Here is a 23841-nt window from a genome sequence, read left to right on the forward strand (position 1 = left end):
AGTCACCTGGCCAGGGTCATTCTTGCTCTTTTTAAAATTCAGTTTGCCATAAAATCAGGATTTCTTAAATAATTTTTCAAAAATTAAAAAACTTGGAAAAAAACTTGGTAAATGTCAAGTTTTGATCTACTTGACAGTAAGAGTGATCACTTTTTTTTATGTTGAAGGAAAAAAAGGCACAAGTATATGAAGTTATTGTCCCAGTAAAATTCACAGTCATTATTTGGTAGATTGCTTTTTCAATTCCTAATCAGAGCTTATCCAGTTAGAACCATCTCAGTGGTGCCTTTTAAAGTTTGTAGGACCAAAGTTTTGCTACACCTGGCATCCTTCAACATCCCTCCACAAAAGATTATTTCTAGGACCTGGTCGGTTGGCTCAGCGGTAGAGCGTCGGCCTGCTGTGCAGGGGATCCGGGTTCGATTCCCGGCCAGGGCACATAGGAGAAGTGCCCATTTGCTTCTCCACCCACCCCACCCCCGCCCTCCTTCCTCTCTGTCTCTCTCTTCCCCTCCTGCAGCCAAGGCTCCATTGGAGCAAAGATGGCCCGGGCGCTGGGGATGGCTCCTTGGCCTCTGCCCTAGGCGCTAGAGTGGCTCTGGTCAGAGCAGAGCGACACCCCAGAGGGGCAGAGCATCGCCCCCTGGTGGGCAGAGCGTAGCCCCTGGGGGGCGTGCTTGGTGGATCCCGGTCGGGCGCATGCGGGAGTCTGTCTGACTGTCTCTCCCCGTTTCCAGCTTCAGAAAAATACAAAAAAAAAAAAAAAATTATTTCTATACTCAACTTCAAAATTTGGCTTGTGTTATATTTGTGGGAATAATGATTTTCTTTTTGAATTATATTAATATTTTATTCTTTTTACTCTGGCTATCAGTCCATTAACAATTAAACTCATTGAAGATTAATATATATAACTTACAAACAAATTACACTTCCAATACAATCTTCCTGAAATGTTGAAAATTGAGTTCATTCTTTCACCAACAATCTTTTAAAAAATACTCTTACAGAAATTTTTATAATCTTCTCTTACAAATAAAACACTGGTAACCATTTAGGTGATAACATTACATTAACCACAAAGGTTACATTATCACTGAGATTACATTAATCACTGAGGGAAAAGCCAAGTCAAGCTTGTAAAGTAAGTTATAAAAATTGCAGATTCCTCTATTCATAATAAAGATTTACTCTTCTGAATATTGCTTAATAATAAGATGTGAAAAAAGCTGTGTGTCTATGTTTATAGATTATAAATCTATTTAAAATCATAATGGACTTTGAGTTTATCTAAATGTAAGAGTACTACCACAAACGCTTCTCAAAAATCTATTATGCAAATGAACTGGGCCTCTAGAATTAGAACTTTGGGAGCAGTGGCTAGTGGTATGAAAAAGTATAACTGTTAATGAACATTTAACAAGAGAAGTGAATAATCTTACTTTTTCTAAACTTTTGATGTAAGAGCAAGTTCATTTGCCAAAATGGCCTTTAATTCTTAATTAAATAAAAGCCTAAAAGACATGTGGTTTAAAGATACCATAGGGCATGATTTAATAGCCTGGTATGTGTCTTGTGGTTCAGTTTAACACACATTAATGAAACTAAAAAACAAAACAAAACAAAACTTTAGAATATATCTATTCATAATTTAACTAATCCAATCTTAGAGAGTTGAGGAATCCTACCAGTCACTTAATGCAGCCCTTAGTCAGTGAATCAATCTTTTACTGTTTCTAACAAATGGTTCTTTATCTTAGGTTCAGAAAACTTAAATAGTGGGTAGATTACACATTTATAAGATATTATGAAGAGATATTGCTATAAGAAAGCTTATATGCTACATAAAAATTGGGCAATTCTTCACATGCAGTTCAGAAAAATAAAGAATATAAGTGAAGTGGGTTTTTCATCATTCCAAGTAAACCTTGTAAATGTGTATATTTTGTATAATACCCATATACTCAAATACAACATTTTTAATAAATAAAATATATTAAATAATACCAGCATTTAGAATAGTGTATTAGTCATGCTTATAACATTTTGCAAAAATTATGTGAAATATGGGCTACTGGGAGAGGCTGCAGATTTGATAATTAATTATGATAGACATTGTTGTGGGATTATTAAAGAGATTCATAGGTTCTTTTAATTAAAAATGAGTCTCTAGACCCACAGTCTCCCTCCCAGAAGCAGACATTTTTACCAGTTTATGTGCCTCTTCCCATAAATATTGTAGCTATTATTGCTTTATAAAAATGATTTTTTCTCGTAAGAATAAGTTGTATAATATTAAAGGAATGACCAGGTGTATGATGATGAGGAAAGAAAAACAATAATTTAATCTTTGAGGTAGAATTGCTTTCATGTTGACATTTAATAATTTCATGTACATAAGAAACAGGATACTTATCCTTTAGCCTTTTGAGTTTCACAGATGGTAAAGATAAATCTGCTTCCCACTGGGACAATTTTTAAAGAAGTTATAGACTTTTCAAAACAGTTATCACCAACAATTTTAAAGATTTCTTTCTCAACTAGTATGAAATGGTTTGCAAACTAATCATTTGATAGAGATTATAGTTTTTTTCCTAAAGGAAATGAGGTTTTTGACCTAAATTGTCAGTGCTGCACTGTCTTTATTTATTACTCTGATTGTTTTTAGATGTTACAAATGCCCTTGAAAGTAGAAATTTCAGGAAGAGTTGTAATAGCTTCAAAATGAGTGAATGGACTTAAAACTAGGCCTTCTAGATTATATGTACTGTGAGATAAACATTGCTGCACTGATTTTATTCTTAAATAATTGTTATTGAGCAAACAACTGTCAAAATCTACTGCAAGTGTTTTGTTCTATATTGACTCATTTTACATCTGAAAAGAGGCTAAAGTTAATTGCTATAACATAAAATATCAAATTATAACTATGCATGTGCCATTGAATGTGTAAAGTAAAAAGGTTTCCCTCTTTTTGAACATCTTATGAATACTTATTTTCTAACTAAGTTACACTATTTTTACTAGGTGCCTCTGATTCTGTAATATAGGTAAATCTTGTTAGAGTTGCTTTTTTAGAAATGCATATAGTATATATTTATATAGTATTGGTGATTATCAGTATCATCGTGATTTAAAAATAAATGATCAAAAATTTCCAGTTTTCTTGTAATTATTTTAAAGACTCGTCATTGACTATGTGAGCTTTGTTTACATGTGTATGAAAAGTAAATGTTGCTCAAAGCAGATCATAGGTCTAAATGGAAAATACAAAACTATAAAATTCTGATGACAGAGAAAAAAACCTAGATGACCTTGTTAGGATAATGACTTTCTAGATATAACACTAAAGGCTGAAAGAAATAATTGATAATATGGACTTCATTAAAATTAAAGACTTCTGGATAAAAACTATGTCAAGAGAGCAAGAAGACAAGCCACAGACTGGGAGAATATTTTGCAAAAGACACACCTAATAAAAGACTTTTTACTCAAAATACACAAAGAAATCTTAAAACACAACAACAAGGAAACAAACAATCTGACATAAAAATGGGTAAAATTCCTTAACAGATATATCACCAAGAAAGATTCAGATGACAAATAAATACACAGAAAGATGTTTTACATCGCGTGTCATCGGGGAAGTGCAAATGAAACAATGAGATGCCACTACTAGAACGGCCCAGATCCACAGCACCAACAACACCAAACACTGATGCGGATGAGGAGCAACAGGAAATTTTACTCATTGTTGATGGGAATTCAAAATGGTAAGCCACTTTGGAAGACAGGTTGGCAGTTTCTTACAAATGAAACACCCTCTTACCATGTGATTCAGCGATCACACTCCTTGGTAGTTAGCCAAAGGAGTTAAAAATTTATGTCTCTACAAAAATCTGAACAGAGATGTTTATGACATCTTTATTCATAATTGACAAAAAACTAAGTAGGTGAATTAATGAACTAACTGTAGTATATGCAGACAACAAAACATTATCTAGTGCTAAAAAGAAATCAGCTATCGAACCGTAAAAAGACATGTAAGAACCTTAAATGCATGTTACTGAGTGAATAAAGGCAATCTGAAAAGGCTACCCACACTATGATTCCAATTAAGTGACATTCTGGAAAGGGCAAAACTATGGAAATAGAAAAAAAAATCCCTGGTGAGCAGGGAGTAGGGGGGAAGAAAGGAGAGGGGAATAAACAGGCAAAGCACAGGGAGTTTTTAGGGCATTGAAATCACTCTCTATGATATCATTAGGATGGATATGCCATTGTACATTTGTCAAAACCCACTGACTCTACAACTCCAAAATGGACCTTAGTGTGAACTATAATTTCAGGTGACTATGGGTGTCACTGTAGACTCCTCAGCTGTAACAAATGTACCACTAGGAGGCATGATGTCGGTAGTACAGGAGGCTGTGCTGGTGTGTGATGGGGAGGGCTCGGTGGAGTACGTATATGGGACTCTGTACTTCCTGCTCATTTGGGACAGAACCAAAAATCTGCTCTAAAAAATGAACTCAATTGAAAGACAAAAATAATACATTATATAAAGATACAAATAAAGGTTATATTAAAAACTAAGATAATAAACATCTAAAAATAGAAATAAGTGTTTCATTTCTGACTCTCCAAAAAATAATAAAACATAGCTAATTGACATCCATGATACACCCGTGATTACATAATACAGTTGTAACTATATTATGTAAAAGACAAAACTAAGGTGAAGCTCTATTGTCACTATAGGCATGAAGAGTTCCCTGGCAAATATCTTTTATTAGAGTTCAGTTTTGACTGGGAATTTTCATTCCACATTGTTTTATTTATTATTTCAAGATAGCTTTAAAATTCAATATATTAAGCCAAGCTGTGTTTTTAAAAGGTAACATTGCTTGACCAGATGGGGGTAGATAGAGCGTTGGCCTGGAACGCTGAGGACCCAGGTTTGAAACCCAGCGGTCACTGGCTTGAGTGTGAGATCATAGACATGACCCCATGGTTGCTGGCTTGAGTCCAAGGTCAAGGGCTTGAGCCCAAGGTTAATGGCTTGGCTGGAGACTGCACCCTGCACCCGCTCCGGTCAAGGCACATATGAGAAAGCAATCAATGAACAACTAAGGTGCCATAACCATGAGTTAATGCTTCTCATCTCTCTCCTTTCCTGTCTATCTGTCCCTCCTTTCCTCTTTCTTGCAAAAATAAGAAAAAGGAAAAGAGGCCTTGGTGGTTGGCTCAGCGGTAGAGCATCGGCCTGGTGTGTGGGAGTCCTGGGTTCGATTCCCAGCCAGGGTGCACAGGAGAGGCATCCATCTGCTTATCCACCCCTCCCCCTCTCCTTCCCCTCTGTCTCTCCCTTCCCCTCCCACAGCCGAGGCTCCATTGGAGCAGGGATGACCCGGGCGCTGGGGATGGCTCTGTGGCCTCTGCCTCAGGTGCTAGAGTGGCTCTGGTCACAACAGAGCCACGCCCTGGATGGGCAGAGCATCGCCTGCTGGTGGGCATGCCGGGTGGATCCCGGTCCGGCGCATGCGGGAGTCTGTCTGATTGCCTCTTCGTTTCCAGCTTCGGAAAAATAAAAATAAAAAAAAAGAAAAGAAAAAGAAAAAGGAAAAGAAAGGTAATAGTAAGTATTTTCTTTAGAAAGAGATAAATTGCCTGATTTTGAATGTGCTGGCCAGTTAAAAAAAATTATGATGTTCTTTATAAGAAAAAATTTTAAAAGTCATATCTGCACAAGTATACACACTAAGAATATTTTAGTTGTTCCAGATATAGTCCACATATCTTGATTATGCTGTTATCTATTAAAAATAATTACTTTTAAGGTAGAAAATTTAGAAAATGTGGAAAAGCATTGCAAAAAACCCATTCACAGAACTTACTATAAGTTTTTAGTATATTCATTTCTTAAACCCATAGCCTTCACTAAGAATTGTGTATGGGTTAATATAATTTGTGTAAAAAGTCACCTTTCAATATGGTCAATTTTTCATGTTTCAAATCACAGTAAGCAAGGCTTATGCTAGATAGGTATAATTAATTGTATTGGACTTTCACAAAGAACCACAGAGAAAGAAGAACGAGAAAGCCGAGAAAAGTTATACTATTAGATAACAGGCTGGTGAAGTTTTTCCACTAACATTGTGATAGGCCTTAAAGTTTTTATTATTACTACTACCTTTTTATGCTCAATAGAACAGACCATTGGTAGTCAAACAGAATAATCACCAGATTTTGTTTTATTTTTCAAATCATGGTAAATACTTAATCATGGCAAATGTAGCCTGACTACAAATTATAGCAATTGGTTATTGTAATGCCAGTAACTTAAAACAAAACAAAACAAAACCAGGTTTCCCCATAGCAGTTCTACGATAAGAGGATTTTTGAATAATTATATCTTTTACTTGCTAAATTCTGCTTTATGGTTGACTGCTGGTGATAAAAGAAGCTATTTTATAAACAAGGAATTTATTTGCTTATGGGAAAGTTCTAAAGTTTTCAGGAAGATTTTTAGCCCATTATGACCTCTGAAAGAACAGTTACTTCGAGGTTACAAGAAAATTATATATATATATATATTTACATTGTTAGGTTACTTAGATAATTAAAACAAGAAAGCAAATATGCATAATTCCTAAAAAGCCTGGCTGTTGTTACAGTGTTAGAGAGTGGGATTGACTATGGGCCCAATGTGACCAGGACAATGGCTCTCATGCTATAACTCTGCCATATGGTATATTCTGTGTAGGAGGAAGGTTAGAATCCACAAGGCTGAATGGAGACTGGAAAAGACAGGACCAAGGAAGCCTGCGAAAAGGGCCAGACTTGGAGAGGGACACTGGACAGTGTCCGCAGGAGAACCAGAGAAGCAGCCTGAGGTTAGCTGCTCAGGTACCCCTGGTCCATACTCTGGTCAGCAAGGGATGGGCACTCCAGAGAAAAAGAGGCCACCAATCTAAAAAGAGTGGCTAATGAAGATCTCCAAGTAAAATTACTGATAGTTATTTTCTTCATTAACCCAGGAATCAATCGGCTCTGAGTAGCATTATAGATAAACTTCAAAAACTAAGATTTTACACGTTGATTTGGTGAAGGTTGTTTATCCTGTACTTCAGTATTTCAATGATAGACTGGCCAAGTGCCTAGGTAAGTGGACGGGGGCATTATTTAGTTTATAGAATGTATTCATCTCTCAGGAACTCACATAATAAGCAAAGAAGTTCTCTGCATATTATATCATTTAGTTTGTTGACCCAGATTGTGGCAAGTTAGTTGCATAGATTAATATTTTTAAAAGGATAGATTTTCTATTAAGGATTTATGGTAAAATTTTGTTGTTATTTAGCCACAAAGTTTTACACATTTAAACTTAAAAACAAGAGAATTATATGAGAAGGGGCTTTATCTAAAACTAAAAGTAAATATAAATACCTTATTTTGAAAATATTTTTTTTTCTGGTTTAAAAATTTCCCGTGATTCAAAAATTTCTTTTATTTTCTTCTCCTTTAGTAACATAGATTATACATTGAAAAACTGAGACATCATAAGAAACTTATATGATTTGACCAGTGTCTTCTAACAAGTAAAAAATGATTACTTATAAAATTCAAAAATTACAGCTTGACGTGTAGTGGTGCAGTGGATAAAGTGTCAACCTGGAACACTGAGGTTGCCGGTTCGAAACCCTGGGCTTGCCTGGTCAAGACCCATATGGGGGTTGATACTTCCTGCTCCTCCCCTCTTCTCTCTCTCTCTCTCCTATCTGTCCCTCATTCTCTCTCTCCTATCTGTCCCTCATTCTCTCTCTCTCTCCTCTCTAAAATGAATAAATAAAATCTTTAAAAATTCAAAAATTACATTATATTAAATTTCTGAAATGATGGAATGTTATAACTCTAATTCTTTAAGTATCTACATCTATGTCCCTCTGGGGATATGTAAGAGCATCATTATCTTTTTCTTAAAACAAATGATAATTTTAAGAAAGATAAAAAACATTCATCTAATAGAAAAATATCTGTTTTTAAATAAAGTTTTTCAATATCTGATATTTATCAATGTTATTAATAAGATGACCACTGTTACCATTTATGATGGGAGACCCAAGCTTCGGATAGAAAGGTGCAATAACCTTCTATACTGCTTGCCGTTGAATGATTTCTCTCACTCATGGTACTAATAACATGGTTTCTGGATATTACTTTCCTTGCATGAGCAGAGCTCTAAGTGATCATCAAAGGCCATTGCAGTGCTAAATTGAGGGAAAGTTTTCATGTGCTGGTCTTTCATTTCGTAGCTGATTTCCTCATGAAACTTGATGCCCCTCCCCAGGCTCTCTACAGAAATTAATTTCACATGATTGGAAACTCATCAGTATTTTGCATTAGCTAGAGCATGCCTGAGAATGTTAACTATGAAAATGTGTATTACCTATTAAAATCACTAGCGCTTTCTTTCCCTGGGACCCGTAAAAGGCACTGTAGTTAGAGGAGACACAGAAGTCTGTAACATGAAAATGAAAGCCTCATACCTCTAGCCTGGTGAATAAAAAGATGTCTGAATGAAGATATTTCTCTTCACATGAATAGGTGAAATTATATGCATGATAGCCACATGAATGAAGAATCTTTTGTCTCAAAAACAGTGTTTAAGTGTCTGCCTTGTTTTTGTTTTGTTCTTAAATCTTTTTTTAAACATTGCCAACATGACTTTAGAAGATCATGAGTGTGTACTTTTGAAAATTTTTACATAATTTGTAACATCTTGACTTGACATTAGAAGTTTCTTAAAATTTTAAAGATAAAGGAAGATTATTATCACTTATGAACACAGAAAATGAAAAGATGCATGAATTCTGAGAAATGGGGAGGAAAATGTCAAAACATTACAACACAGTCGTGCTAAATTTAGGGAGCATGACAGTATACTTATTAATTTTGACTGTAAAAATAAGAATGAAACATCTTTAGACTTTTCTTTAAAATAAGAAAGCATCACACATTTACAAGAATAATTTATAAAGATAATCCTTATTTAATAATAATAATAAACGGTCATATTTGCCTTAAGATGTTACTTTAACCAACCATAACATAACTAATATTTTTATTAGTCTATTTTGTTCTGGCATACATGACTTGCTTCTTATGATATATGCAGATATAAAAAAATAACCCATATTTTAAGAGACATTTATTACGTTTCAAAAATAAACTTTGAATATTAGGTCAAGATAGAGAATCTTATTTAGGGCTGGCTAAATAGCAGTGTAGCACAGACAAAATACTTGTTTTGGCTCTGCAACTTTAAAAGTCTTTGAAATAAAATTTGATGTTAATTAATTAATTAATGGATTTAAAAAAAACACCTCAGGAATGTTTTTCAGAAAAAAACAAATATTTGTTTTTACACTTGTTTCTTTCATATGCGATTTATATATTCAGTGGAGCGTTGGTATATTAAATATCTAGTATATGGAAGCCTTCATTACAAGTTTTTAAAACAACTTAATAGATTGAAATTATTTTGGTTAATTTTAGCAATATGTAAGAACTTATGGTGTGAGACAAGTCAGAATATTTTAATTTGGAGAGCTGAACTGATTATGGAATGTTTAGGTAAAAATACATAATTAATATGAAATAGGTCTAATTTCATAATATTTCTCTAGCTTGGTTTTTATTTTATTATACAATATATTTTAAACTTTTATTATTGGTTTAAATACTAAAAGGATTATAGGATTCAATGCTCTTCTTGAAGGGACTGCAGACTTTTTCAGAGTTTTGTATTAATTTTAAGTTATACACCAACTCTTCAAGATTTTCTGCAGAAACACTAGGTATGCTTTATCCTCCAGAACCTGTTGTATTTGTTTCGATCTTCAAAAAACACAAATTGCTACACCATAATGTGATATGTGGTGAAATCTTTTTGCCTTAAGAAATGCTGTTAGCTAAAATAATTGCAGTATACCTAGCATTGTAAAGGGACATTTAGATACCAGGAATTGGGAATTTTAATATATATCAAGACTATAAAATAATTGATGAAGTTCCAAAATACAAAGTAATAATTATAAAAATAATGTGTTTTGGGCCCGGACTGAGTAACTCAGTTGGTTGGAGCATCGTCCTGATATGCTAAGGTTGTGGATTGGATCCCTGGTTCAGGACACATACAAGCAGCAGCTGATGGATGCATTCCTAAGTGAAACAACACATTCATGTTTCTATCTCTCTCTCTATCTCTGTCTTGCTCCCGTTCTCTCTCTCTCTCTCTATAAAATCAATAAATTTAAAAATTTTTAAATATTGCATTTCTATAATTCTATCTTATTGTGAAAGCAATTTATTATAAAATGAAATGGACTTAACTAATTTATATATCAGGCAAAAAGAAAATTACCAAAATTGTTTTTGCTAGGAAAATAGTTTTTCTAGTTTTTAGCCATTTAGTTTTCCTCCACATACAAGTGGAATATAAATTAAATTTGCTATTAGGAAAACAATGAAGCCTTGATATCATTCAGTAAAAATGCAAAATATAAATAAAATTATATTTGCTTTTGTTCATTTGATCACTAACGGGATATTTCCCCTAAGTAATTTAGTTTACATTACTTTTATTGCTATCCATATAATGCTATCGTTTGTTTATTGCAATCCTGTCACAAATGGTTTTTACAACGTGGTATTCATTTACCAACTACTAAAACCTTAACTCATTTAAAACCTAAGTGTTTCCTTTATAAGAAAAGAAGTTTGTGAAGCCAGAATTAGGAAATAATATATTTTAGAATTTATGTCAACTTTATTTAACCATTGAAGTACATGTTCATTTTTCATTTTATTTATAATAAGAAAAAGCTAAATATGATTTTTTATAACCTTTTTATTTGGCAGTTTCACTTGTGATAAATAAGAGAGACTTGGGACATGGTCCCCAAAGATGGAGTGGGATCTGGGCTGTACATATTGTTGAGCTACAGTAGAAGCTCACGTTGAATGCTGAATATTAGCAGGGACCTTTTTGCACTAAAAATTAAATTGTCGGCCCAGGCCGGCTAGCTCAGTGGTAGAGCATCAGTCCGGTGTGTGGAAGTCCCAGGTTCGATTCCCGGCCAGGGCACACAGGAGAAGCACCCATCTGCTTTTCCACCCCTCCCCCTCTTCTTCCTCTCTGTCTCTCTCCCTCTTGCAGCCAAGGCTCCATTGGAGCAAAGTTGGCCCAGACACTGAGGACAGCTCTATAGCCTCTGCCTCAGATGCTAGAATGGCTTTGGCTACAATGGAGCAACATCCCAGATAGGCAGAGCATCACCTCCTGGTGGGCTTGCTGGGTGGATCCCAGTTGTGTACATGCGGAAGTCAGTCTCTACCTCCGCACTTCTCACTTCAGAAAAAAAATACACACACACACACACACACACACACAAATTAAATTGTCAAGCGATTAGCTTTGAATGAATGAAATATTTTCAAAGTGTGTATATCTTCTCCTTTTCACTTTTTTTCCTTTCAGTCTACTTATTCTCTTTGAAGAAAATGCCACATTTAGAGTAACTTCATTAAAACCTTGCCTGACATGTTTTAGGGCAGGTGGTGGGAGTACTGCTGTTCATTCACAACTCGGTCAGGCCAATAGGTGAGGCTCTGATGGCCATGAGCCCAGGAGACCTTCTGAGCTGTGACTGGTGTCTCCACCCTTACATGGATAAGATTAGAACACATCTACAGTAGTCCCATCAAATACCTTTAAACATTTTTAAATAATACACAGGGGGTCCTCGGGTTACGACACAATTCTGTTTCTACAACAGTGATGTAACCTGAATTTTGGTGTAAGTTGAGACACACCCTAGCCTAAGTCACTTACTTATCTGAACACAGGTGTAAAGTAATCTAGAACATAAAAACACAACTAAGCCACAGAAAAAGGAACAGGACATAAATATACTGTATTGTACACTGTACTGCATATGCTTCTACTGCATGCAAAAAAACTAGCTCACCCACGTAATCGTGAGTGAAATACTAATGACAGAAACCGACACACTCACATCTCAATTTTTTAGTTTGTATGAGAGCCAGCTGAACTCAAAATGTTGCATGTTCAGACTGTATAACCCAGGGACCCTCTGTAATTTGCCTTCTACTGTTATTCATAGCCCTCGATAATAGAGTTGTGAAAGCAACCTTGTGTGTCACGAGACTCAACTAATCAAAAGCCGGGTCATAGTCTTTAAAAGAGGCCATCTTTTTAAAAAGTGATGGAGCTATTTGTAAATTTTCTTTTAAATGATTTTAAAAATATTATATATCTGTATATACACATATTGGCTTGAAGAGAAACAGTAAAAAATTTGGCATATGTTTATTTTTTATTTTAGTTACAAAAACTCATGGCATGGCATTGAATGAAACAATCTCATATGGTGACTTTAACAGTGTCTTCCCACAAGGTTTAGCAGAGAAGAAAATACTGAATAATTTGAAACATAATTTCCTTCTTAGAATGATACTTAAACTCAATCCTTTATAAAAGCTTTTGTGAAAATCACACAGAGCAGATAAATCTGTTGTGTCTTGGAATCATTTTGGGGAAGAGAGGTTTTTGTAGGGATCCAGCACAAACTGTTACTTAGCAAACCCATCAGCTGCTAACGCATAATAAGTTTCTTCTTTTTCATTGACTTTACTGGGGTGACATTGGTTAATTAAATTATATGGGTTTCAAGTACACATTTCTGTAATACACCATTTGTTTATTGTATTGTGGGTCAGCACCCCATGACAGGTCCCCTTTCATCCCCATCTATCCCCCTTCTACTCTCTCCCACCTCTCCCACCACCTCCCCCCTGGTCATCGCCATACCTTTGTCCCTGTCTGAAGTTTTTGTTTGGTTGTTTTTTTTTTATTTGCTTAATATCTTTACATTTTTCACCCCACTCCACAATCCCCTTCCCCTCTGATAGCTGTCAGTCTGTTCTCTATGAATCTGTTTCTATACTGTTTATTAGTTCATTTTGTTCATTAGATTTCACATATAAGTCAAGTCATTTTGTACCTGTTTTCTCTGGCTTTAGCATATTTCATTTAGCATAATATTCTCCAGGCCCATCCATGCTCTCATGAAGGGTAAGATTTCCTTTTTTATGGCTGAGTAGTATTCCATTGTGTAAATGTACCACAGGTAAAAGCTTTATGATTGGGCATCATATGAACTAACTCTGTGTCTACGACCTTGACTTGTGAAGAAAAATTCACATAAAATGCAGATGAGAAAGTTTACAATGCACAAATTATGTTGTTAGTCCAAGTAATTATTTTTTCTCCTAGTATATATTTGATTAAGAAAAAAAACTACAATTTTTACTCTGATAGTACCTTAAATTTTCAAATATACTTCTACCTACCTAATTTGGATATTGAAAATTTAGAATCTAGGATTTTGCCAAAATGTACTTTTCAAAAAATGAAAAATAATGTTTGCTAATTATTCAAGATATAGAATATTAATGTTTGCAGGAGTTAAGAAATTATTCAAGCTTTTAAAATTATATACATTTATAATATGCCAATTACAAATGCTTCATCTATTTATTCTACTCAAGCAAAATATCAAAGAACTTCCAGAAAAAAAATCTCTGCACTCTGTTCTTCAAGAATTCTTTAGTTTTTAAAAAGATAGATTTCACATTTTATATAAAATAGTGAATCTTTTACTTTTCAATTAACCAAAAATTTTATTAGAAAGTAAATTATTTTATAAATATACTAAATCTTGTATTACTGCAGTATAGAAATATTGTTTTTAAAGTCACCAAATGCAGCTAAATGTTAAATGGTAATACTGGTAACATCCTTCTATTATATTTCATATTTAAACATTGATACAAGCATATTTTAATGTTAAATTGTGCTTCAGAAACAATCATAATTAGACTTTGACATGATTGAGAATTTATATATAAGTATTTACCTAAATACATCATTATTTTTCTGTGGTGTATCATAATATTATCCAAAAATTTTACTTTAAGAAATAATTCTAAATTAAATTTATAATTTTGGACTTGTAGATGCTACAGGATAGATAAAAGCAATTGACTTGACATTCTTTTTGTAACAAAGCTCAACTTTAAAAGCCAGAAAAGGATCTGTGTGATGTTCCACTTACTATTTCCATCATTCTGCACACCAGAATCTTTTTGTTTTAAGTTTTAATTGAAGTTCTTTATGAGCATAGACACACATATAATGCTGAATAAATATATAGGCAATGTAATATCAAAGCTTTGTTTTAAAGACTCATCTTTCTCCTTTTTCCCTTTTTACCCAGTGAAAGGATTAAGCAAAGAAAAAACAAACAGTGTGGGAATTGCAGAAGGGAGAGGGGGTGGGGGAAGATGGAGGGTAGCGAGGCACAGACGGAAACAGGGGGGGGGGGCGTGGCTTGGAGTGGTGAACACACAGTGAAGAGTAGAGATAATGTGTTATGGAGTTGTACGCCTGAAACCTCTATGATTTTACTAACCAATGTCACCCCAAAAAGTTTAATTTTTTTGTGTGTGACAGAAACAGACAGAGACAGAGAGAGGGACAGGCAGGGAAAGAAAGACAGGAAGGGAGAGAGATGAGAAGCATCAATTCTTTGTTGTGGCACCTTTGTTGCTCATTGATTGCTTTCTCACATGTGCCTTGACCGGGAGGCTACAGCAGACCGAGTGACTCCATGCTCAAGCCAGCGACCTTGGGCTCAAGCTAGTTAACTTTGCTCAAACCAGATGAACCTGTGCTCAAGCTTATAAAATTGTGTGTATTACATTGTCCTGCACCTTGCTGTACAACCTGTAAGTATTTCTTAGTGAACTCTTCTAGACTACTATTGTTTTTGTTTGATCTTTTTAATGTGTGCATAATAGTCATGCAATAGATATACCCTAATTTATTAATCTATTCTTGTAGATAGCCTTTCAATAACACAAGCTACACAAACACATGCATATACTAGCACTTAGATAGACTCAGGATGACCATGAAAACTAATCTAGAAGTATTTAAGGCATGGTTGTGTACATAATAAAAGTATTTATAAAAATAAACTGTCCTATGGAGTGAGAATATTACACAGCTTAATAGATCATAAGTAACATAAATATAATTTTATTCAGAAAAATAAATAAAGTGAAAATACTGAAGATACTCTTTACTCACCGCACTAAGAAACCAGAGAAAGATTTATTTGCTCTGTGGCTTTAGGAACTTTTCTCTGTTATAACTCTCCCAAAATCTGCTATGATTCTGTGGTGTCCCTTTGCTATTCTTTTCCTAGGATATGGTCCACTTGATGCTTTGTTTTATTATTTGCAGGGAACCCTCAGCCTGTGTTTACATGATTATTCACCATTCATATTAGGCACAGAGTGCTGAGGGTTTGCCTCTCTTTGATATGCTCAGCAAGACATGTACTCCTAGTTCCTTTTACTAAAGAGCTTATCTTTCTTCTTTCACCTTCCTACAGCTCTGCTCGCTGTGTCTGTCTCACTGTTTCAATGGTCTGCTCTTCCTACAGCAGATGGAGGGACACTCTCCTGCCAACTTTTTAAACAAAGAGTACTTTTTTTTCAGACTGAGTCTGAAGTGAAAGGTCCTTTCGTTGAACACAAACATGAGCTCAAACTCCCTGTGTACCCTTATGACAGAGGCTCCTTTGCAGTTTAACAAATTTATACTCATAAATTATATCAGCTTCACTCTCACACAATTTTATAAGGTTCTGCTCCCTCCTTTAAAAAAGTAATAATAATTCTACTTCTTCTATGTGTTTATTATGTAAGTATAATAAATGTTTACTGAATGAATAAATGTTAAGCAATTATTTATTCCTTCACATAATCTTTATCTGGATTTGTATTTAGTGGAATAAACATGTACTTTAGAAAATGAAATAGCAAAATTTAAACCTAGAATTTTTTACTATTATAAAATATCACAATTAGACATAGGATTACATTTTCTTAATTTTATAAACATACAATAATTCATTTTAAAGTTGTATAAAATGCTTTTTAATATATTTATATAAAATATGTCAACATTATTAATTATTAATATATAATATTATATATAAATATACCTATATGTATATCTGTATATACACACATACATATACATGTATATCTATATATACACATACACTCACATACATAAACTATGTATGTAAAAATGTAAGGATATCAAATCTTTAATATACATTATTTATTTCTATTCATAGATTTCAGGCTTTACAAATTCTGAACTGGGGTCTTTCTTATATTTAAAATTAGAAAGCCTAGTAATCAAATAATTGCCTAGAAATGCTAAAATTGAGTCATCGGTTTAATACGTTAGGGAAGCTTACATTATTTATTCTATTTTAAACATGGCTGTTTTACCCACCACTTTATCTTCAGTGCATAACCCAGGTTTGAGCACACAGTAAGCATTCCAAGAAGATTAACTTTAGTGTATATGACTATGTTGGTTTTGAAAGCTTGGATTAGCCTTTGAAAGCAATTAGAAAGACTTTTCAAAGACCAGGAGACAGAAGTTACCATCTTCTCTATTCCCAGTTGAAAGGCATAGCTAATGAAAATAAAATATACTCACTGAACCGATCTTTCTTACTGCTGAGATCAATTTCTTTCCTTACACATCCAAGTAGTCTGCCTTTATTTGTTCTTGCAGCCACACATGAAGGGTTGTTCTGGGACCCACTGCTAACACAAATCAAAGATTGTATAAAACAGGGAGTGCCCTCATATCTTCTGCTCATTTGGGGGGAAAGGACATACTTGATAAGCACTAGTAAAATAAAAAAAACCCATAATTTATCATCTTTCTTGAGGCAGGTTGAGTAGGAAAGTTCTCTCTACTAGACACATGAAATTTCAGACTGGTAGAAATTGAGACAAAAATATTCCACAGAAATTTTACAAGCTTAAAGTTTATTTCTTTTTTTTTTTCTTTGCAATATTTGCTATATATAATACTCCTGATAACTGTGTTTATAATACCTATGTTTTCCCCAAGGATATAAAATAATCAAAAAATGATTAATTTTTCGGAAAGAATTAGAGTATTGTACAATTGCAAAAGATAACTAAACCAGGAATGTCACAAGCAGTTTTTTATATTAATTTGTAAATCATATTTAAAAATAGATATATTTTGGAGAGGATCCAAAATGATGACAGAGTAGATGGAAATTATACTCACCTCCTCTCAGGACCATACTGGAATTACAACTGAAATATGGAAAACTCAACTTGAGTCACCAACTGAAGACTAGCTGAACAGAAGTCTTATAACCAAGCATTGTCAGAGAAGTGGCATCAAGACTGGTACAAAGGGAGGAGATATGAACAGGCTGGCCCCACTGCTACAGGTGCAGCTGAGATTCCAGAGTGATATCTCAGCTGCAGAGGGTTTCTCCTGCGAAGCATGAGGTCTAAACCTCAATCCAGGCTCCCCATCCAGAGCACCACCTCAAGATGTACATACAACATCTGTTTGTGAAAATCAATGGGGATTCTGTACACCAGGAAAAGAGAATTTGCAGAGTTATAGGAACCTTCTTAAAGGACCAATGCACAAAATCTTGTTTGCAGCCTCTCAGCCTGGATTCCAATGAAGGGAGAGCAGAGCAACTGGGAGTTGCTTGAAGAGAAACTGGGGTTTATGACTAATCCTAAAACTAACCCTAAACCTAACCCCTAAACCTAACCCTAACCCTAACACTAACACTAACACTAAACCTAGTCCCTAACCCTAACCCTAACCCTAATCCTAACCCAAACCCCTAGCCCTAACACCTAACCCTAACCCCTAACCCTAACACTAACCCAAACCCTAACCCTAACCCTAACCCCTAACCCTAACCCTAACCCCTAACCCTGACCCTAGCCCAAACCCCTAACCCTAACCCCTAACCCTAACCCTAACCCAAATCCCTAACCCTAACCCCTAACCCTAGCCCCTAACCCTAACCCCTAACCCTAACCCTAACCCTAACTGGGGAGAGGTCTCAAGGGACAACCACCAGGATCTCTGTTTTGAGCCCCTCTCTCACTCCATAGACACCATCTTTCTTGTATAGATCACTCCTCTCTTTATAGCATCAGCCTGAGGGGATGCAATAGCCTCACCCTCTGGACTCCTTTTCAACCAGGACTGTGGAGTTCACATCCTACAGAGAATCCAACTACCTTGTCCCCATGGTAAAGAGATCATGGTATACTAAGGGGGTGTCAGTGACTGAGTTTTGTTGTGCTGAGGAAGGGTCCACTCTTCCCATTTTTCGCAACAGCTTATCCAGCATCTCACCCTCATGGGAGATCTTCTAGCTCTACCCTTCTGACTCCCAGCAGTCCTACTCTATGGAGCTCAGGCTCTGCAAGGGGTACTGGGAGAATCTGGGACAGACTGAGCTCTGTGGTTCTAGGACAGGAGTCATATCAATATTTTCCTCACAGACACACCTTCCAATCACACAGCAAAATCTTGGTCTTTTGTGGCCAGATAAACTCTGCTGGTCTCACCCTGACAATTCCATGAGACTTGCCCCACCACAAAGGTCTGCAGGCACCCAGTGGATGGCAGCTAAACTTGGTATACCCTGGGACTTTTTGCTAACTGATCTCAGACTCAGCACTGGCACTGAGTTTAAACCTGTATTAATACAGTGAACACCATTCTCTATACCTGGTGATTCACTGAGAATCTACCTTAGGCCACTTGAGTAATATCAAAATCTCTTTCAGGGGCTGAAACTAAAGGGTAGCCCACAAGTTAAAGCAGGTAGAGATGGATCTCGGTGTATCTTAGGCCTTTTGCTAACCTGGCCCTGCTCTTGATGCTAAAGGAAATGAGCCTTGGTGTGCAGCTTGGTCCGTCCCATGTACACCTACGCTCAGCAAGGCAGCCACAAACTGTGGACTGCACTGTAGCTCCAAACAAGTTGCCCGAGCCAGTCACAGGCAGCATTTGACATTTACCTGCATCATAGTCTCTCCCAAGGTGCCCCCAAACCAACAAATCAAGTATCTTTCTTCAGACAACATCAGAGCAGGATCTAACTTCACAAGCAGCATATTCAAATGGAGATCTCAGCAGGGACCAGAACCTGCTGGGGAAAATTCTGCTTCAGATTGTCAGCACCTGCACAACAGCTCATACACTGTGCTCAGGGTCAATACTCATAGTCAGCCAGCTTGTGGGTTGATGCTATGCATGAATGGGCCAATGGCAACCAGACTCAATTACTATAGGAGGGCTCACGTAACCCACACAATAAATATTCCTGGATCACCAACTCATTTGATACAGGAGACTGCAACACTGGGTCCCACAGGACACCTAATACATAAGGCTACCTTCCCAAGACTGTGAGATATAGCAGCTCTATCTAATAGATAGAAACAAGCACAAAGAGTCAGCCAAAATAGGGAGACAAAGAAGCATGTTCCAAATGAAAAAATAGGAAAGATCTCCAAAAAAATAAAAAAGAGTTAAGTAAAATGTAAGCAATTTACTAACTATAGAGTTCAAAATAGTGGTTATAAGAATAATCAGCCCTGGCCGGTTGGCTCAGTGGTAGAGCGTCGGCCTGGCGTGCAGGGCACCCGGGTTCGATTCCTGGCCAGGGCAAATAGGAGAAGCGCCCATTTGCTTCTCCACCCCCACCCCCTCCTTCCTCTCTGTCTCTCTCTTCCCCTCCTGCAGCCAAGGCTCCATTGGAGCAAGGAGGGCCCGGGCACTGGGGATGGCTCCTTGGCCTCTGCCCCAGGCGCTAGAGTGGCTCTGGTCGCGGCAGAGCGACGCCCCGGAGGGGCAGAGCATCGCCCCCTGGTGGGCAGAGTGTCGCCCCTGGTGGGCGTGCCAGGTGGATCCAGGTCGGGCGCATGCGGGAGTCTGTCTGACTGTCTCTCCCCGTTTCCAGCTTCAGAAAAATAAAATAAAAAATAAAAAAAAAGAATAATAAAAAAAGAATAATCAAGGGACTTAGAACTTCAACAGCAGAAAAAGAGACATAGGAACCATAAAAAAAAGATCCAGTTATAAATAAAGAACACAGTAGCCAAAATGAAAAATACACTGAAAAGAATAAATAGTAGATTGGATGAAGAAAATGATTGAATTAGCGATTTAGTAGACAGAGAAGCAAAAGGAAAAAATAATTTAAAAAACTGAGGATAGTTTAAGAAGCCTTTGGGACAACATGCAGTGTAACAACATTTTATATACATATTATATAACATATTACTAAACAATAAACCAGTTAATAATGAGATGCAAGGAAAAATCAGAGGATACCATAAAACAAATGAAAATAAAAACAAAACAACCCAAAATCTATGAGATTCAGCAAAAAAAAAAAAAAAAAAAAGGTTCTAAGAAAGAAATTTGTAGTATTACAGGATTATCTCAAAAAAACAAGAAAATTCTCAAATAAACAATCTAACCTTACAAGTTAAAGGAATGAGATAAAGAACAAACACCAAAATAAGTAGTAAAAACAAATAAAGATTAGAGTAGATATAAATGAAATAGAGTCTAAAAAGGCAATACTGAAGATCAATGAAACCAAGAACTGGTTCTTTGAAAAGATAAACAAAATTGATAAACCTTTAACAGACTTATCAAGAAAAAAAAACCCAAATAAATAAAATCAGAAATGAAAGAGGAGAAGTAACAACTGACACCACAGAAATATAAAGGATTGTAAGAAAATATTAAAAATGACTATTTGCCTGCCTGACCAGGCGGTGGCACAGTGGATAGAGTGTGGGACTGGGATGCGGAGGGCCCAGGTTCGAGACCCCGAGGTCGCCAGCTTGAGCAGGGGCTCATCTGGTTCAAACAAAGCTCACCAGCTTGGACCCAAGGTCACTGGCTCAAGCAAGGGGTTACTTGTTCTGCTGTAGCCCCACGGTCAAGGCACATATGAGAAAGCAATCAATGAACAACTAAAGTGTCGCAACAAAAAACTAATGATTGATGCTTCTCATCTCTCTCCATTCCTGTCTGTCCCTATCTATCCCTCTCTCTGACTCTTTCTCTGTCTCTGTAAAAAAATTTAAAAAAATAAAAATTAAAAACAACTATATGCCAAAATATTGGGAAAACTGGAAGCAATAGATAAGTTCCTAGGAAATTACAATCTTCCAAAACTGAATGAAGAAGAACCAGAAGGCTCCAGGTGGTTGGCTCAGTGGTAGAGTATCAGCCTGTTGTGTGGATGTCCCAGGTTTGATTCCCAATCAGGGCACACAGGAGAAATGCCCATGTGCTTGTCTACTCCTCTCTCTCTCTCTCCCTCTCTCTCTCTCTCCCCCTTCTGCAACCATAGCTCGATTGGAGCAAGTGGGACCTAGGCATTGAGGTTGGCTCCATGGCCTCCCGCTCAGGAGCTAAGAAGAGCTTGGTTGCTGAGTAACAGAGCAATGCCCTAGATGGGCAGAGCATCACCCTTGAGGGTGGTTGCCAGTGAATCCTGGTTGTGGAGCATGTGGGAGTCTGTCTCTCTGCCTCCCCATTTCTCACTGAATAATAATAATAATAATAATAATAATAATAATAAGAAGAAGAAGAAGAAGAAGAAGAAGAACCAGAAAACTTGAACAGAATGTTTATAACTGATGAATTAAAAACAGTAATCAAAATACTTCCAACAAACAAAATCTTAGACCAGATGGCTCCATAGGTGAATTTTACCAAACATTCAAAGAACTAACATGTATCCTCAAACTATTCCAAAATATTCAAGAAAAGGAAACACTCTCAAGCTCATTTTATGAGGCCAGCATTACTCTAATTCCAAAAACATATAAATATACTACAAAGTAATAAATTTATAGGCCAATATTGCTGATGAACTTAGATGCAACCCGTACTCAGAAAACTACAAGACATTGAAAAAAGAAATTTAAAAGATATAAATAAGTGGAAGCATTACTGTGTTCATGGGTGGGAAAAATAAACAGCATTAAAATGTCCACACTACCTAAAGCAATTTACAGATTCAATGCAATTCTTATCAAGATACCAACGGTGCATTTCATAGAACTAGAAAAAATATTTTAAAACTTTTATGGAACCAAAAAAAAAAAACAAAAACCACACACAAACAAAAAACAACAACCCTGAATAGCTTCAGCAATCTTGAGGAAAAAAGAACAAAGTTGAAGGTATCAAGCTACCTGGTAAAAAACTATACTAAAAGTTCATCACTCTCAAAACAACATGATACTGCCATGAAAACAGACATGTAGATTCATGGAACAGAACAGGAAGTCCAGAAATGAACCCATACCTTTACAGTCAGTTCATCTGACCTAGGAAGCAAGAATATACAATGGGGTAAAGACAATCTATTCAATAAACGGTACTGGGAAAATTGTACAATACATGCAAAATAATGAACCTAGACCACTTTCTTACATCACAGACAAAAATAAATTCACCTTGTTATATTTAATTTTCTGAATAAATAAATAAACAAGAACACAACGAAACACTGTGTCTTGCACTTACCATCTAATATAATTGTTTTGAGTATTAGTAGTTTTTAGAAAGTATAATCTCAGGTAATTTGTTGCTGTATCCCTCATGACCCCATTATCATAATAAGGTCCTTAGGGATTCATATTTTAAGCCTACCACTATGTTAGATCTATAAGTTGATAGAGTGTCACACCTAGGTCTCATATTGTATAGCTGCCAGTCAAGCTGTACCTTGAAGATACTTATGTAATATTTAAGCCAACCTTAACTTTTTCTTCAGCAGCATGTCTTGTTATTTCCCATGGCTTCAAGAGTACAATGACTCAACTTTCAGACTGAGGAGAGAAAGCAGTCATATTCCAACACTTTTGAAAGGACAGATAATGCTTGAAACCATATCAAGGTCGAGAGAGAGCATTCCTATTTGATTTCTTAAGACTTGTTCGAAACAATGATGCCAAACTGGCCAAATATACTTGTTTTGGAACTATCTACATTTACGGAGAATCAATACGACTTTTGGAGATAGAGTCAAGTGTGATATGTTCTATTTTCCTAAAAAAAAAAATATGAAAATAACAAATATATAATACTCAAAACTAGTCACATTTTTGAGAACTAAAAGCTAGGAAGATTAGGAGAAAAACCAGATTTGATATCTTTGAAAAAAGATTTACTGTGATTTTTATAGTGATGCATGCTGTCATGTTTTGGAATATTTAGCTCATGTTTCAAAGCTGATTAAACCCCATAATATTATTGATCCCTTTGGCTTAACGCTAAGAACAGAGCTAATAGAGAATTCCATATTTCATATTAGAACAGTCTTTGAGGGTTTATTGTTCTTGCTATCAAGAACATGTATCTGAGAGCTCAGATGTCCAAAAACATACATTATAGTATAAAATTTTAAGGAAAGGACCTAAAACAGATTAGTTATTATTTGGGATATTAAAATTTACTCAGGCAAGGCTAGACTATAGGCAAGACTAGACTATAAAGAATGAAAATCAAAACTTGAACTATAAAAATAGGTCTAATAATTATTCAAGAAAGTTATTAAAGGAAATAATTGAAGAAAAGTTTAGAGAGAAAAAAATATATTCTCTTTGAAGCTAAAGACACATTAAAATATGTTTGAATGAACTAATATAAAAGGTTGAATAAGCAAATGAAGCAATGTGTAGGAATAGGTGTTTGAAAATTTTCAAAAGAAATTTATTCTATAATTTGGACAAGATATCTCTATAAAAATTAATGAGGATTCCTACTAT

General features: G+C 35.7%; 1 non-coding gene across 1 annotated transcript; it reads left to right on the plus strand.

The window, feature by feature from the left end:
• Positions 1-362: 362 nt before the first annotated feature.
• TRNAS-GCU (transfer RNA serine (anticodon GCU)) lies at positions 363-438 on the plus strand. Its single transcript has one exon. It is a non-coding gene; the product is annotated as a tRNA-Ser (tRNA).
• The last annotated feature ends 23403 nt before the right edge of the window (positions 439-23841 follow it).

This window comes from Saccopteryx leptura, chromosome 8 (genome assembly GCF_036850995.1).
Source record: "Saccopteryx leptura isolate mSacLep1 chromosome 8, mSacLep1_pri_phased_curated, whole genome shotgun sequence".
NCBI classification, from domain to species: Eukaryota; Metazoa; Chordata; class Mammalia; order Chiroptera; family Emballonuridae; genus Saccopteryx; species Saccopteryx leptura.